At 44.9% G+C, this 14,750-nt stretch overlaps 1 long non-coding RNA gene across 1 annotated transcript; it reads left to right on the top strand.

Moving 5' to 3' along the window:
- Positions 1–4,114: 4,114 nt before the first annotated feature.
- On the top strand, positions 4,115–7,907 carry LOC308592350. Its single transcript, XR_014010475.1, has 2 exons — positions 4,115–4,337; positions 7,677–7,907. It is a non-coding gene; the product is annotated as an uncharacterized lncRNA (long non-coding RNA).
- Positions 7,908–14,750: the final 6,843 nt, after the last annotated feature.

Raw genomic sequence — 14,750 nt, 5'->3', positions numbered from 1 at the left:
TCATCCAACTTGTTTCACAAACAAAGGAGGGCTGGCCTGATTCCTTGCTGCCAAACCAGAAATACCCCTACAAAGGTCTAACGGGCTCTGCCCTATATCTTCCATTGATCTGAGAATATAAACCACTTGTTACCTGACTGTGAATGCACTGGAGCACATTGTGTGGATTCTGGTAGCCAGTGCAACAGGTGCACAACCGGCATTATGTGTTCCAGTTTCAAGCCCTCATCAACAGAAGAGCATCCATTTTTTGCACCAAGTGAAGTTTCTGAACCATCTTCAATAGTAGCCGTACATGAAGCACATTACAGTAGTTGAACTTGGTTAGCACTAGTGAATGAGTAATTGAAGTCAGGTCCAGCCACTCTGGATACGGTCGTGCTTATGGCTCACAGCCTAGCATAGCAGCACAAGTCAGTGAAAGTCATCTCCCTGTCCCCATCCCGTCCTTCAGGGGGTATGCGACCTCATCAGCCAGCTCCCCAGCACACATTACCTCCCATTTCATCTGGTTTAAATTTCAGCTTGCACTTCCAAACAGCTTCCATACACCTGTCCAAGAAAAGCACAGATCCTTGGGTGGGTGGGAAAGGGAGGTCAAGTTGTATGCCATTTGCATACCTGTGACTCAACACGGAGATCAAATCTCCAAATAACTTCTCCCAAATTTTAAAGAGCAGGTGGGAGGAGACTTCTCTGTGTGAATCACAAAATGCTCTGTCCAGACAATCAATGAGCTGTCAACTGGTTGTGCAGTGGCCTCGAAAAGGGCAAATTCCATGATAATGGATAATTAGGGATAGAATTGAAAATAAAGCTGCTGCTATCATAATGCTGTGATACACATCTCAGGCGTGAACACATTTGGAATCCTGTGTACTGTTCTGGTCCCCTCACCTAGAAAAGGATGTTGTAGCATTGGAGAAGATTCAGAAAAGGGCAACCAGAATGATCGAGGCGATGGAGAGAGTCCCCTATGAAGAAAGATTGCAGTGCATGGGACTTTGTGACTTAGATAAGATGCAAGTAAGAGGCGACACGGTAGAAGTTTATAAAATTAGGCATGACACGCCGGCTCCCTCGGCCAATAAAGCGAGATGAGCGCCACAACCCCAGAGTCATCCACAACTGGACCTAATGGTCAGGGGTCCCTTTACCTTTACCTTTAAGAAAGTGGAGAGAGAAAAGTTTTCCTCTCTTCCTCATAACACTAGAACTTGTGGATATCCAATGAAGCTGAATGTTTGAAGATTCAGGGAGGACAAAAGAAAGGACTTCTTCAGACAGTGCACAGGTAAACTATGGAACTTCCTCCCACAAGAGGTACTGACAGACCTGGATGGCTTTAAAAGATTATTGGACAAATTCATGTAGGAGAAGACGATCAATGGCTACTAGCCATTGATCCTGAAGGAGCATCTCCACCCCCATCGTTCAGCCCAGACACTGAGATCCAGCACCGAGGGCCTTCTGGCGGTTCCCTCATTGCGAGAAGTAAGGTTACAGGGAACCAGGCAGAGGGCCTTCTCGGTAGTGACGCCTGCCCTGTGGAATGCCCTCCCAGCAGATGTCAAAGCAATAAACAACTATTTTACTTTTAAAAGGCATCTGAAGGCAGCCCTCTTTAGGGAAGTTTTTAATGTTTGAAGCTGTACTGTTTTTAATATTCAGTTGGAAGCCGCCCAGAGTGGCTGGGGAAACCCAGCCAGATGGGCGGGGTATAAATAATAAATTATTATTATTATTATTATTATTATTATTATTATTATTATTATTATTATTATTATTATTATTACCCTGTGGCAATGCTTCTGAAAATCAGTGGCTGGAAACTGCGGGGGGGGGGCTGTTGTGCTCGGATCCTTCTTGTGGGTTTCCCACAGGCATCTGGTTGGCCACTGTGAGAAGAGGATGCTGAACTAGACGGGCCACTAGCCTGATCCAGCAGGCTTTGCTTATATTCTTAGGAGATGGTTCCTTCTGCCCTTTTTCAATCTGCGTGTCTCTTCCTCCCTTCGCCTTTCCCCAGCCACTCCATTGCATTCCCCTCCCTATTTGGTCCCCCCTCCTCTTTTTCTGGTTTTTCCCCCTGATTTGTTGGCTCTGCTCCAAAAGACTGTGTTTGTCTCCATGGTCCATGACCAAGGAAGAGGAAGGAGCAAGCAATGTTTTCCGTCTGACACTTTTCTGCCGGCTGGTCCCTCGAAGCTTCTTCCCGCAGAGATGGGTGATGCACGTCACCATAGTTACAAAAGAAGCTTGTTTTTCCTGTAACAAGCTGCGAGAAATTGCATCACCTTTCCAGGCCAAGGTGGGTGGTTACAGCAGTGACTCATCTCTGCCCAGCCACTGGTGGATTATTTGATATTAACAAGGAGCGCTTGAGGACCCCAGAAGGGAATAAGAGGATATGAGATCCAAGAGCTGGACTGATTTTTAATCCAGCTCCTGACATGCAGCCATATATAACTCCCTTCCATCCAAATCAGGAGGGGATGTGGAGGTGTTGAACAGGTGTCTGGAAGCAGTAATAGACTGCATGGGGGCTAAGAACTGAGGCTGAATGCTGATAAGATGGAAGCGCTGTGAGTGGGAGGTGTCCCAAAATGGAAGTGCATGGGTGGGTTGTCCCCATGTCCAGGAATTATGTGTACAGCCAGAGGCACCAACTTGAGCAGAAGATTGGGGGAGCCGACGATGCACATATTGTTTGTTTGTGCGACTCAGGAACGCAGGGAGGAGCCAAGGGGAGGAGCAGAACGCAGCAGCAGTGCACCTTCAATGACTGGCGGGTCCTCCTCTATGGCGCTCAGCCTCCTACCACCACCACCAGCCCAGGGCTGCTTCCCCCTTCCCTCCCCTTCAAGGAAGTTCTCAACTAGGACCAGGGCCTTTTCAGTACTGGCCCCGACTTGGTGGAATGCTCTGTCACAAGAGACCAGGGGCACGCGGGACTTGACATCTTTCCACAGGGCCTGCAAGACAGAGCTGTTCCACCTGGCCTTTGATTTGGACTCAGTCTGACCCTTATGTTTCCCTCCCCTTATGGTTTTGATCTATGGGCTACCAATAAAATGAGGCTGGATTTTAAATTGTATTTTAACCCACATTTTAAATTGGTTTTTTCTTTTCTTTCCCCCCCCCCCCTTATGTTTTTATTGTAATTTTACTGGTATTAGCCGCCCTGAGCCCAGCTCTAGCTGGGAAGGGTGGGGTATAAATAAAAAATTATTATTTTTATTATTATTATTATTATTAGCCCTTGCTAGCCACAGAAAGTAGCAGCTTCTCCCAGCCTCTCACCCTGGGAGACCAACATTTCACAGTCTCTCACCCAACATCCCTCCATGAACCATCAACCATCCCCATGGTGTCTCTTGATTGTTCTGTCCACCGCATATTATCAGTATACTATGCTATCAAACATACTGCTGATGTGGCATATCACTGAACATTGTCATAAGGCAAACCCTCAAGCAACCCCTATTTACAAGGCACAGTCCCAATGTTCTGGCATCAATGCCCCTGTTGTAAAATGTTCTTGTACATTCATTGCCATTCTTCTATTCATTTATTTATTTTTATTGCATTCAAAGACCACCTTTCTCTCCAAAGTGGCATACATGGTTCACACACCCCCTCCTCAATCCTGCAACAACAAGGTAGGCTAGGCTGAGAGGCAGTGACTGGGTCACCCAGTGAGCTTCATGGCTGAGTAGGGAGTTGAACCCTGGTCTCCAAGGTCCTAGTCCAACACGCTAACCACTATGCCACACTGGCTCTCCATTTTCAGCCTCCCCCCACCCCACCTGAACATCTAGCAGTTCAGTTTTAGAAGACATGGGGAGTGGGGGGTCTTGTAATTGCAAACATCTAGCCAAAATTTTGCACCAGCTTCCCTCCCATTCCTGCTATTTTAATATGCAATAGTAGGTAATCCTTAGTATGTATTTAACATAGCATGCAATGGTATATCATCCTTAATATATATTTGACATGCAATGACGTGTACTCCTTAGTATCCAATGCTTGTCATGCTCAAAGTCGCTGCATAGATTCCAGTTGCAGCTATTCTAGAAGTACAGCCAGATCCATTGTGACATCAAACATTCTTTTCAAGAAAGAGGAACTGTTACGGTATGGGCAGTTTACTAAGACACTGTGCTCCGGAAGTCAGGATGGGACAGGCTGTTACAGAGTAAATGAATACAATGCACAGCAGGCAGAGAAGAGATTGTGTAATATGTGCAAGAGGAGAGAGTCAGGCAGTGATCCTTGATGGGTGAATAAGGGATGTTCCAGCGACGCCAGTGCTGTGTCCAAGAATCAAGGCAGAAGTAAATAACAAGGGCTTTGTTCTAAGATTAAAAAGTACCGGGTAACACACTCAACAAGTGTGCCCCAGCTTAGCGAGTCCCCATTGTTACTTCCCATCTCTTGTAATAGGCTGAATCCTTTCAGTTGGCTATTCCTTCCAGCTGCCTTAAAAGGAGACTTAGGGGGAAACTGCATGTTAAATCACCATATTTCTCCCTCTCCATACTCCCACAACCCAGCACTACAAAAGATAACCCTTAGTCCATGCAGGTAGTTATTTAGCTTGGACAGGCCATCTCTCTGGTTCATTCTCTGTCTGAATGGTTGAGGGAGTTGGGTATGTTTAGCCTGGAGAAGAGAAGATGGAGAGGTGATATGATAGCCATCTTCAAATATCTGAAGGGCTGTCACCCTGCTGCTCCGGAGGGTAGGACTACAACTAATGGATTCAAATTGCAATAGGGGAGGTTATAGCTAAGCATTAGGAAGAACTTTCTGACAGTAAGACCTGTTTGACAATGGAATGAGCTCGCTTGGAAGGCGGTAGACTCTCCTTCCTTGGTGGTTTTTAAACAGAGTTTGGATGGCCATCTGTCAGGGATTCTTTAGCTGTGATACCTGCATTGCAGGGGATGAACTAAATGACCGTTGGGGTCACTTCCATCTCTACAATTATGTGATTCTATGATTCAAGGCAGGTTCTGGTGTCGTCTGTAGTGCTGATGACACAGTGAAATCATCCGGCACAGCACAGCTCACCTGCCTCACTTTCCTACTCTGATGGAGCCGAATAAGAAACATCCCACACACAGTCATCAGAAAGGTCATGAGTATAATGTTCTGTTCTTTCAACCAGCTTACAGAGAGATGTTAATCTGTATTCTCCCTTCCACAATATCCCAGGTTTTTCGAAAAGTATGCTTTATTTATGCATTTTCAGTAGTAAATACAGTTAAAATGTCTAACTCAAAAGCACCCCCATTTCCCCTCCCCCTCCTTCCCAGCCATCCCATATAATTCATATAATTTGCATAGACTTAAGGTGTTTAACAAATCATGTGTAAATATTGAGATCAATTGTAAATATTGGGTAATGTTCATTCTCCAAGTAGATTGCTCCAGAGAGTCAATGGCAGTGTCTTTGTCCTGTAGTTTCTGACATGGGGGGGGATGTACCATATGTCATCAAAATCTTAGATAGCTTTTCTATGAGTGCAACTCTATGAGTGCAAAATCTTAGATAGCTTTTCTATGAGTGCAACTCTTCTCATAGCATGGATCCTGTATCAAATTAGCAGCTGATTTCCAATTTTGAGCTAAAACCTGTCCAGCAGCCACCATAAAAAGGATTAATAGTTCTTTAAACAAAAAGTCTTTTAAGCCTTCAGTAAACAAGTTTAATAATGGTAGTTTGGGATCACAGGGAACTGTTCCACTTCGTCTATTCTTAAGCTATGAAAACCTTGAATCTTCTTGCAGCTCCACCACATGTGGCAATAAGGTCCCAATTCTTAGCAACCTCTCCAACCTGGTGGGTTTGCTTGTGAGTTTGTTTTATAGCATCTGAGACCTATGTTGCATTTCTTTCTGTCCTTGCTGATATAGACTTAAATGGTTGTTTCCCCAAAAAAGTTATGCCGCTCACTTGGCTCAATATTACAGATCAAATCTGATTCCTACAGAGATTTTAAGGAACCTAGATTACCATGTGACAGTAATTTTTAGATGTGTAATAGTTAGGAGAAGCTGTTCTATGGGTTTGAGTGGTCTGATGGCTTGAGACATCCCTATAGGGTTGGAAGTAAAGTGTTTTACTTGAAGAATAGTCAGCCAGTCTGTAGCCTAGTTTTTCTGTTAGCTGAGTGCCTATCAATAGGGTCTTTATACAGATCCCTAATGGTATAAAAAAAAGTTTCCAGTCATTAAATTGTTGCTCCCTAGTTTTGCTATAAAACAGGGTGTGGTGATAGAAAGCTATAAGAGAAAGATGGCGGGAGCTAATCTTTTAATAGAGTCATAGAACTGTAGAGATGGAAGAGACCCAAAGGGTCATCTACTCCAACCCCCTGCAATGCAGGAATCTTAGCTAAAGAATCCCTGACAGATGGCCATCCAACCTCCATTTAAAAACCTCCAAGTCCATCACCTTTTGAGGGGGTTTGTTCCATTGCTGAATAGCTCTTACTCTTAGAAAATTCTTCCAGATGTTGCGCTGGAATGCTTGGTCCATGTGGTTTGCAAATGCAGTTGGTTTTAATGCGTCAGGAATGGAACAGCTGCTGCCTGTTTGCATTTGAAAGAATCTCATTCCAGTGAAATTCATGCACATTGCTGTGTTTCATCATTTAACATGTGCTATGTATATGGGCTGTATTATGATCCCTTGTCAGAATATCCTAGGTTTCTTAACTCAAACAAAAAAGCTGCATTCAAATTGTTGTTCATTCGCACCCCAATGTTGCTCTGTTTACACTTCAGATTCCATTTGTTTTCCCCTAACTATTTCATTCATGACAGATTCTGAAGATATGCCTGGTTTAGATTTTAAAACTCCAGCAACATTCACTTCCGGAATGCAGGCTCCCCCTCCTTCCCTGAACTGAAGGTGACATCATTGGTGACTATGACAGAACAATAGGCCTAGGCCAGCCTTGGTCTGGATCTGGGGTGTGGAAGGCTCAGAAACCTGTCTTGCTCTCTGTGCTGAGTCCATAGAAAGCTGTGGCTTTCTATGTTCCCTCCTAGAAACCTAATGGGGGAGGAAGATATGCTCCATATGAATAGATGTGTAAATAAAACCAATATTACAAAGACACCACAGTCCCCACTGATCTTCATTCTAAAGAAACTGAAAGGAAACTGATTCAAGTGTTACGGAACATAGTTTTGTTAGCTCTTTAAAAACGATGTGGGCCACAAGTTTGCTGGCCTCAATCTTTAAAGCCCCTAAATGGCTTGAGAATAGAGTGACTAGGTCCCACAAAGACTTGCCTTTCTCAGAGGACTCCCACACATGTTTTTTGAACTAAGGTGGATGGCAACAAGAAGTTTTACCTCTGGAAAGATGTTCCCCTGGCCACATTCCTGATGACTTCTAGAAAGAGGCTGAAAACATAATCTCTTCCACTTTTAATGTAGCTGCTGTTTTAATGCTGTCATTGGGGGTCTTAACTGATTAACTTTCCATTTTGTTGTTTTATTGCTTTTGTGGGACTAAGTCAAAGAAGCTCGGTGGTAAGAGCATCACACTTTGCATGCAGAAGGTCCCAGATTCAGCTGCCAAGAAAATCCTGGGAAGACTCCCAACTAAGATCTTAATATTAGTTTTCTGATATATCCCCTCCCCACTGATCTTCCAGGATGAGAAGAGGTCTGAAGAGGGTGGAGCAGAGACAGCCATGTCAGCAGAGTTCCAGATTGCATGGGAAGGACCCACAGGAGGAGGAGATTTAGGCAGCTGTGGGAAGGCGGGGATCTTCAGCCTCCACAATGGCCTCATAGGAGCAAGACCTACTGAGAAGAGTTGTTGTGCTCATTAGGCCTGGCTTTCCTGAGCTGACCTGGTTTCTGCTAATAAAGAGTTAACATCACATACTGCGTGTGATTTATTGCTGTCTGGCTCCCTGACAGTTGAATGCCTGTGGGTAGTCCCAAAACAGAGTCTGTTTCAACAAAATTTAAGGAAAGAGTGAAGATGGCGAACGTAGTCATGAATTTAGCCCAGAGCAGCAGAGTGAAATTGACAGCTTAAAAATGGCTATCTGGGATCTTGAACATCCAGTGGAGAATAGGAGGATCAGCTTTGGGCAACTGGCATACGTGAGACCTGCCCTTGCTCTGGAGTTGCTTGTTTCCTGTTGGTTTCGCTTGTTTGTTATATCATACTTTGGGTTCAGTGTTTCCAGTTGCTGGAAATCACAGAGGGGACAGCGCCCTTGACACCCAGCCATAGTTTTATTATTATGTTTAATGGTCGTCTTGTTATAATTTTGAGGATCCTTTGGGTGGGTTATAAATGAAATAAGGGTGTTCCAGAACCAGAGTTACTAAAAAACATCTGCTCCAACTTCAGTTTGTTTAAAAGCAGTTCCTTTCAAGCCCAAAGTCTCCCATGCAGCCCTTGGAGTACCCTTAAATCCTTTGTGAGCAAGAGACGTGCTGATTCAATTAAAATGTATAAAGGGAGCACGATGCTGACAAATTCAGTTGAATGATCAGCCTTGAGAGACAGGATGGAGTTATCTTCCAGGGGTTTGCTTTTTGTTACATGGCATCCCAATCTCCGTGAGTCGTGCAAGATTCTGGGAGTTCCAGGTTGTGTTCAGGGTCGTGTTTCCATTGCGAATTCAGGGCACAGTGGAGTCTGTAGCACTTTAAGATATATGGTTTATTTTACACCTATATATGCCTAAAGTCTTCCAAGGATGGGTGCAGAACATTATACCCCAATAGTGTCTCTCCTTGCCCCTCTCATAGTTCAGCAGCTGAGGTTTAAAGCAGCTGCCAGACATGGCTGCTAGTCTCTCAGTGCAGTCTCCTCCAGCCAGAGCCAAGATGGTTTTGCCCTGCCCAGCAGCTCATGGAAGTCTGGGTTTGTTCTCCTTCTTCCTCCCAACACATCCTTCACCAAAAACCCAGCCCTCCTGCAAAACAACACTCCTTTTCAATCACCTCTCACACACTCATCGCCTTGGCAACATCTGTTTGGTACTAACCTGCGCAACTTCTTTGGTGTTATGGGTACCTGACCATCATTTCATAATGACCTACATTCAACCACCCCAGCCAGACAAATTTGCACAAGCTAAACCCAGGAATTTCCGTAGGCACAGTTCAGGAAAACTGCTGCAGCCTGTATTTATCCCTTCAGTGTCCCAAATATTAGCTATATTCAGACATTCATTCATTTCTTGGGTTTAGCATACCTATCAATTGCCCTGGAAAACCTGGGACTTCCCATTTTTTCTTATGAGACCACGGCGGCCATTTTGAGTGCCTTGCTGTCACGTGATTTTGGGCCGAGATCTTGCCCCGGAAAAAGTGGTTTTCCAGTTCCATGATCTCATGTGGCGCCCCAAAGGCAAGTGGAACATCCTCTCAGAGGACCATTTGGCCTATGTAAGCAGACTCACTCAGTGCCTGACTTCATCATCTTCATTTTCACCAGTGCTATATAGCAATATTGTTATTACTTACAGTCGCCAGCCTGGCTGCTGAGCTTGCTGGATCAGAGCAGAATACATGTGGGGGTTTGGGGAGGGCAGTCCAGCAGCTTCTAAACTTTCATTAACATAAGCTCACTGATTTCTGTAGCAATATTGTTGCTAGCTCAGAGGAAAATGCACTTGGGGGGGGGCTGGGGGCAGTCCAGCTTCTTCTGAAGGGTGATTACAATAAGTGCTGGTGGGTGTGAACTTTTACTTTTTGCTTTTTCACCGTAAATATAAATCTTGATTAAACCTCAAGTGTGGAATTGTTCAAACCTTTGGAGTTACGAAGCAACGTTTACTCCTTTGAGCATCAGGCACACCTGGCTATTTTATGCCTGGAAATCAGTAGAAAAACATGTTCCATCCCTTCAGCAGAAACAACTCAGTCGGGGATAATTTGATTGTCCTCTATTTTCTGGCTTTCTGACACTTCCCAATTGATTGTGTTTCCTTGGGCAGCGGTGTTTTAACTCTATGCCGGTTGGTTTATCTTGTTAACTAGCACTTGCTTGGGGATCAGACTGTCCTCAGCAAATGCTGCCTTAAGACCTGCCTGGTGAGTCATGCATCCTCTTGTCTCCTGTGTGAACCCCAGTCCTTCCATCCTAGGCTCAGGTTGTATATATGTGTAAATAAAACCACATATCCTGAAGATACCACAGCCTCCATTGACCCGCATTCCAAAGTAAATGAAGCCTGGGGAAAGCACATGGAACTCCCAGAGTTTCTCACCACATGGAGGTTAGGGTGGTGTGTAACAATGCATTGAGATGCAGTGTGGAGTAGTGGTTAGACCTGGGAGACCAGGGTTCAAATCCCCACTCAGCCATGAAGCTCGCTGGGTGACCTTGGGCCCGTCACTGCCTCTCAGCCTAACCTACCTCCCTAGGTTGTTGTGGGGATTAAATGAGGAGGGAGGAGAACCATGTACAACACCTTAAGTGCCTAGGAGAAAAAGGTGAGCTATAAATGCAATGAGATAAATAATAAATACTGTCAGGGAACTGACATCGGAGCTAGAGGTGGAGGGAAGGCTCTCAAATGATGCTGGAGAAGGGCCCAGCAGGGAGAGAGGCAGCTCAACAGATGGGGAAGCAAATCAGCGCAACACCAGGGATAAAGGGGGGCAGATGGGGGAATCGGCGAGAGGGCTCCAGGACTCTTCACCAGACACCAGCGGGGAGAGCACGGGTCCTCCGCTACCCACGCCCTCCCTGCGCAGAAGACTTCCGCGCAGGGAGAGTAGGAGGAGACTTGGCGTCAAACAACTTTTATGTTGGAAAAGGTTTAAGAAACGCCCACTGACGGATTCTGCTAGCGACTGAGGCAGCCACGAAGTGAAGGGCTGTCCAGACAGAAAGGTTTAACCAGGCAACATAGCCAGGAGAGGCGGCAACTTACGCACGAGCAACCCATACTCATTACAAATACATTGGGCTGTCGTGTAGAAAATTGGCAGATTAGTGACTGCAATTTGGCATTTTAATATTTTGCTTTATCTTTGTCCTTGTTGTTACCCACCCTGGGTCTTGCAACAAATGGTGGGATATGTTTGTTGCTTTCTTTTTTAAGGTTTATTAAATTTTCTCAGAAATACAGTCATACCTTGGTTTTCGAACAGCTTAGTTCTCGAACATTTTGGCTCCCGAATGGCGCAAACCCAGAAGTGACTGTTCCGGTTTGCAAACTATTTTTGGAAGCTGAACGTCTGACGGGGCTTCCGCGACTTCTGATTGGCTGCAGGAGCTGAAAATCAGAAGCTGCACTTTGGTTTTCCCGTGTTTTGGAATTCAAATGGACTTCTGGAATGGATTCTGTGTGACTTCCAGGGTACAACTATAGCAGTACAGTAGAACCTCAGGTTACAGACGCTTCAGGTTACAGATTCTGCTAACCCAGAAATAGTACCTCAGGTTAAGAACTTTGCTTCAGGATGAGAACAGAAATTGTGCGGCAGCAGCGTGGCGGCAGCAAGAGGCCCAATTAGCTAAAGTGGTACCTCAGGTGAAGAACAGTTTCAGGTTAAGAACAGAGCTCCAGAACGAATTAAGTTCTTAACCCGAAGTACCACTGTATAAAAATGAAATAAACCATGTAGAAAACAACCAGAAACTGTGTTACAATTATGGTAATGCAAGTAGGCAGATCCAGACTTGATTTTGCACATTTTAGTCAATGAAGGAACCAATAACCAGAGTGTCTAATACAGCTGTAGAAGCAGGAAATCGCAACCAGACAGCCTCACCAGCCGTGTGTTGCTGGGGGTGGAGGGTTTCCAGTGCACGATTCTTGCTGATGAAACATATGAAAGGGAGCCATGTAACACTGAAGTGGCCGTGTTTCATTACCCCTTCAGCATCCTCTGTGGATGGGTTAAGTGGACGACGCAATATCCCACACTTTCTTAAGCCACCTTTCACAAGATGAACAGGTAGGAGACTTCTGGAATCTGGAATCCCTTTTCTTTTGCTTTCCTTTGACACGTTTATTGAGTTTTCAAAAACTACAGTGTACAAATGAGACAAACAATAAAGAAACAAAGAACGATGACTGTGTGGAGCACATTGTTGCAATTGGAATGAACAGGAGGCTTACAGTTGCATCATAATAAAACAATAGATGCTGTAGTCTTGGATGCTACAAAGGCAGACTTTTATTCACCAGGGTTTTTTAAAAAGAGGTTGGATTCTCTAGCTGTGTTCCCGGCATTGCAGAGGGTTAGACTAGATGATCCTTGGGATCCCTTCCAGCCCTATGATTATATGATGTTATTATTCTATGAAGGGACATTTTAGAAGTCAGAGTAACATATCAATAAGGCAGCCTCACCACACAGCGCCACTTGTTGTTGGGGGCCTAAGCTGTCAGTGCACTCATTGCATTTATAAAGCATCTAATCGGAAACCATGCATCCTCAAAATGGTCTCATTCCCTAACCCCTCTTAGAACCCTCCTCTGTTGGGTTAAACACTCAGACAAGACCATGTCCTGCACTTTCTCAAACCAATAGGGACACCATGCAGACTCCCAGCATTGGGAGATTTTGAATCTGGCTGCAGGCGGCAGCAAAGCAAGCAACTCCTTGTTTTATATGGGTGGAATTTGAGACACTTTCCATGGCTTAGCAATCTCAGTTCGGTCTGCAGCTAACAGCAGCACTACCAACTCTTTGTGCACAAAAGGGGGGGTTAACTCACTTTCAGTGACTAGGAGTGCCAAGACTGGATCAGGAGTGAAGGTTTGGTTTGTTATTGTGGAGAGATCCACAAATATAGATCACCAATAAGATGTTAGTTTTTCACACCCTCTCCCTGCCCCCCACATATGGGGAAAAGTGCCCTTATGGCCACAAGCTCTCCAACATAGTGGCATGAGATAAGTTGTTTTTTAATAAACAGGCAATAAAAGAAGAAATATCAGCTTGCAAAGCAGGGAGGGGGAATCAGCTCTGCAAGCAGTTATGGTGAAGATAACCATGAGGACTAGCTTCCAGAAGCCCAACCTAGTGGAAATATTCTCTGCCTTCAGTAGGCACATGACAGGACATCATTCCGTAACAACTCCTTTGCGCAGGAAGTGACACCATCCTAATGTGTCAAAAAAGTGGTGTGGAATTGTGCAATTTGCCTGTTTTTCACAATCACACTCCGCTCCAATGAAGTAAACATAGAGCTCAGTTGCCTCTTTGTGGAGCCCTGAAAAGGAGTGCAAGCTGGCAAGACCTGAGCCCATTTCAGATGAGAGGTGTGGAGCTATCAGTGGAGAAGAAAACTCAAGCCCCCCTCCCTTCCAACCCCACCCCTCACCATCCAAGTGTCCCTTCTAAAGCTGGGAAGAGAGTCTACACACCTGGAAGCTGTTCTCCCACTTCCACCTTCCAAGCGTGGATATCTCTGCATATGCCATCAAAACACTCCTTGAATATAGTACTTTGGTCAAATCGATCCCCAACAATATGACCTGTTCAGGCAATTCCAAGTTTTGAAGAACATAAGAAGAGCCTGCAGGATCAGGCCAATGGCCCATCCAGCCTAGCACTCTGTTCTCTCAGTGGCCAACCAGATGCCCCAATGGGAAACCTGCAAACAGGATTTGAGCCCAAGAGCCCTCTCCCCCCCCCCCTGTGGTTTCCAGCATCTGGCATTCAGAGGCATTTACTGCCTCAAACAATGGAGTCATATCATATAATCATCATGGCTAGTAGCTATCAATAGACTTTTCCTCCATGAATTAGTCTACTTCATCCTCACATCCTTGTGGGAGGGAGGGTTATTGATTTGTTTCATCTTTGCTCTTGTTTTTATTATGTACTTTGTGGGGGGGGGGTTTCTGTGAACTCTCGTGAGATCTGCCCCGACAGCAGTATACAATATAATAAATCAATTAAAAAAATTAAAAAACATGGAAGGGAGGCAACTGGGTTTACTTTCAGGCAACCTGTTTATTTATTGAGAATTTTGTCCCCTTTTTTGTACAACATATGTAGCAGGTTAAACAACACTGGCTTATTTATAAAACTAAATTCTGATTTGTTTGTGGGGAGGTTATACAACGTCTCATCAAGCATTTGGTATCCCACACTTCCCAGTGCATTTTCCTGTCACTTTCCGTATGGCAAAAACTTCAGGGTTTTTTTTTTGTTTTTTTTGGGGGGGGTGTTGGAGCAGGGAAGCAAGTTGGCTGCCCAAGAGCACCAAATTAGCTTTAATTGTACAACAATAATTTGCCAGCATGTGATTGAAACCCACACAGAAATAGTGACAGTGAAGCTTCCAAAGCCCTGTGCATGTAGAACCTACCAAGCTCCAAATTCCCTCCATTCTGACCACTGGAGCATCTTTGGATCTGTACTTTGAGCAGGTACCATTGTTGAGCTTTTAAGCTCTCCCCCTTGCTGGGGTGGGCAGCATAGCCTTCTCAATGTGCTTGCTCTAGAAGCCTAGAGATGCTCATGTGAGATTTCACAGGAACTTGGATGGCCCTGCAAAATCTCAAGGGAGCATCCCAGAACCCATGCGCTGAGCACCCGCCCCCCAGCAAGGCAGAGAGCTGAAAATGTCTTTCCATGCTGGGAAATGCCAGTCAAAAAGAGCTTTCAAGATTGTTTGCACTTAACTTGCATATTTTCAACCAGCCAGCCTTCAATCACATAAGGTTGAAATCCCTCTAGTTAAAGGGACATAAGGTGTTGTCATATTGTAATGAAGCCTAGATACTATTTTC

Source organism: Podarcis bocagei (genome assembly GCF_964188305.1).
Source record: "Podarcis bocagei genome assembly, chromosome: 7".
Classification (NCBI taxonomy): domain Eukaryota; kingdom Metazoa; phylum Chordata; class Lepidosauria; order Squamata; family Lacertidae; genus Podarcis; species Podarcis bocagei.
The sequence above is the reverse complement of the archived record's forward strand: the minus strand, read 5'-3'. Positions and strand labels throughout refer to the sequence as shown.